Below are 3141 nucleotides of genomic sequence, written 5' to 3'. Positions count from 1 at the left end.
CCGTATGGAAGGGGGGTTTATGGAGTGAGAAATTACCATAAAATGAAAATATATAATAATATCTTGTAGAAAAAAGAATATATAGAATGGTATGAAAAATCAGAAACAATTGGGTTATTATAGTCGCTAGATGTAAAAGATTAAGTTTTAGGACATCAGCATAATTAAAGAAAAATCTACTAATTATTTCAGCATTTCCTTCCTTAGGTAACAATCTAAATCGAATCTAAGAAAATACTAACGTTATTGGCGGCCGCCCTAATGTAATTTAGGGAGCTATGAAAGTTTGAAACGACAAACAATGAATTTTCTTAGTCTGATGATGTTTCTTGCAAAATAAATGGGCAAGTTAAATGAAGTCATGATTGAATATCAATTGAGGACTACCAATTTATCTACATACATAGTAAAAATAATTGGGATACGAATCCATAAATCTACTGTTTTTGGTACTCGACAGAACATGTTGGTAGTAACCTGATACTTGATTTGAAAAAAAAAAGGCACAAATATTTTTACCCAACATAAAAGATTCTCTCGGGTGTTCAAATGTAACAAAAATTCATTTAGTTGCATATACCAACTGGATTGGATCCTTCCTGCATGGTACACGATAATTGTGAATTAGCATATTCATAGATGATTTTGAGCCCGTTCACAATTGATTTTGAGCAAAATATAAGAGAACAAATATGAGATGTTTGATCACAATAATTGCTACAAAAAACTGAGAAAACAAATGCTTCTACGTGTAGCATTGCAAAAGAAAGAGAACACATCATGGCCCTCAATATACATATACAAAACAGGAATCTAGCAAGTAACAAAATTATCAATTAGAAAACCAAAAAATACGGTTATATAATTGATTGTTGATATGTATTCCATACATTGATGTGCACTGTAGTTCACTAAATTAATCATACAGGAGAAGCGAGCAAAGATATCCCCAAGCTTCCGGAAGACTTTCCATTGCAGGTGCTCCTGGACAGTTCTGATAAAATAATCTTATGTGCTCCACCTGATGACAAAAGCAATACAAATAAACATCCTTAGACTGAAACATAACTGTTTTTGACTTTCCGTTGGAGCCAAACTAAGGCCTGAAATTAAAATGTAATTATGAAAAAAGAGAACAGAGACCGCCACTAATCACCACAAAATCGAGATCATGCTCCTTCCTGAGAACGGAGGTTGCAACTTATGCCCAATTTTTCTTCCTGAATCAGCGAGGTCTTGCTGATGTGAGAGAATAGGCGTTCCCAGCGACCATGGGTAATAGCCCTGGAGGATGCAAAGTTGCAAAAAAAGCACTTACTCAGTTACTCGTGACCAGGCGAGACCTAGTTGTGATAGTACGAACCAACAACAAATCGAGCTCATCTTTCCTCAGGATCTGGTCCAAGAAGTGGGGGAGAAAAGCGTCGGGAAGGAGAGAGAAGCCTCCTGATGCGGCCCTCCTCTCGGACACGGCCCCCCATCTTTCCTCACGATCTGGTGAAAGAAGTGGGGGAGAAAAGCGTTGGCGGCAGGGAGAGAAGCACCCTGATGCGGCCCTTCTCTCGGTGCTGCACCTTGAAGAACGTCGTGCAGGAGCCGCTTGCCAGATGGGAGATTCGTTTGTATTGAATCTCCGTTTTGTGTTGTTCTTGGCGGACTTTAGGTCAGTGATGGGGTGGACAAACAACATGTGAGATCCGTCTCCCTCCTTTGTAGTGAATTTGTCAATGATGCTTCTGAGTGGATTACAATTAAGAGGAGCTCAGGCGTCACTGGAGGAGATTAAAAGTTGAGGAAAAGGCTGGAGAAGGAAGAGTCACTTTTGTGGGGAGAGGAGAGAACAGACGATATAGATCGGAGATGGCTGGTCCTCTGTCAGTTCGGACACTGGTAATGGAAGGGACGACGTGGCATTTGACTTAATACTTGAAACACTGGTCAATTTGTTGTGGGTTCCGCTTGGAAACTTCCAACGAAGAAAAAAAACCTGACGTGGTCTTGAGTGGGACTGCGTGACGTGGCTGGATGTGATTGGATGATGACATGGCTATGCTGCATGTTGAGATAAAAGAAGTAGTGGAGGTAAACTTCTTAAGTATATAGGATATAGGATAAGGCATGAAAAAATGGGGCCATTTCAAGCATGTCAGGAAACTACGTGCTCTTAGACAGAGCCATCTCGCCTACTCAAACACCTCTGTTGATCATGTTCTAAGTTTTTCGTTTTCCATCTTTTGTAGTGCGTCAAATATAACGCTAAAAAAGAAGACTTTGGTTTTCCTTTTCAACCGGGCTGGTTTTTTCTTCGGTTTTTATATTATTATTATTTTCTTTTCTTTTTTCTGTTCACCGGTGACGAGCAACCTACCAAAGCGACGATGTCCCAGCCACCACCACTGACCACGTTACCCGTGAGGAGAGAACAACCACCACCCGCGGGGGCAAATCCCAGGCCACGCCCGACCACATCTACCCGAAGCACAGGCTCCGATCCGCGTCAGGCCCCGAACCTCCCCCGTCCTACGTGCGGCCAGCATTAAGGGCACCCGGCCAGCCCCGCGTACTGTCGGTCCACATGCAGGAGAAGAAGGGCAACTCCACCACCTTGCGGCATCAGCAGGACCCAGCGCAGCGCCGTCGACGCCCCCACAGGCCCGCATCGCCTCCCTGCCAAGCTGAGGCCTTGCACCCCCGACCAGGCAGAGCACCACAACCACCATCAGCAACAACTGCCGGGGTGAGACCGCAGCTTCCGGCCTTAGCCACCTCGGCCCGCACGCCCTGCCGGCCATGACCAGCCGTGGCCCGCAGGTGTGTGTCTTCCCCACCGCCGGCCAGCCAGCAACAGGCAACCAACGAGGGAAACCACCATAAGACCCGAAGCCCCCGGATCCAGACCTGGATGTCGGACGCCGCTCCGGGACGCAGCCGCCGGGCCTCGATCAGCCGCTCCACTGCCGTCGCGCCGCATCAGCCAGCACGCTGCTGCCGGGCCTCGCGTCCGCCCGGCGCCTCTGCCCCGGCAGGGAGCCCCGCGCCCACCGCCACAAGGGAAAAGGGGAGAAGGTGCCCCGCCGCCAGTCACCTTGTGGGGCTTTGCCCTGGCGGCGGCCCCAGGGGGGAGAGGAGGACTGGGAGTGG

The sequence above is a fragment of the Triticum dicoccoides genome, chromosome 1B, assembly GCF_002162155.2.
Source record: "Triticum dicoccoides isolate Atlit2015 ecotype Zavitan chromosome 1B, WEW_v2.0, whole genome shotgun sequence".
NCBI lineage: Eukaryota > Viridiplantae > Streptophyta > Magnoliopsida > Poales > Poaceae > Triticum > Triticum dicoccoides.
This window is presented reverse-complemented; position numbering follows the sequence as displayed.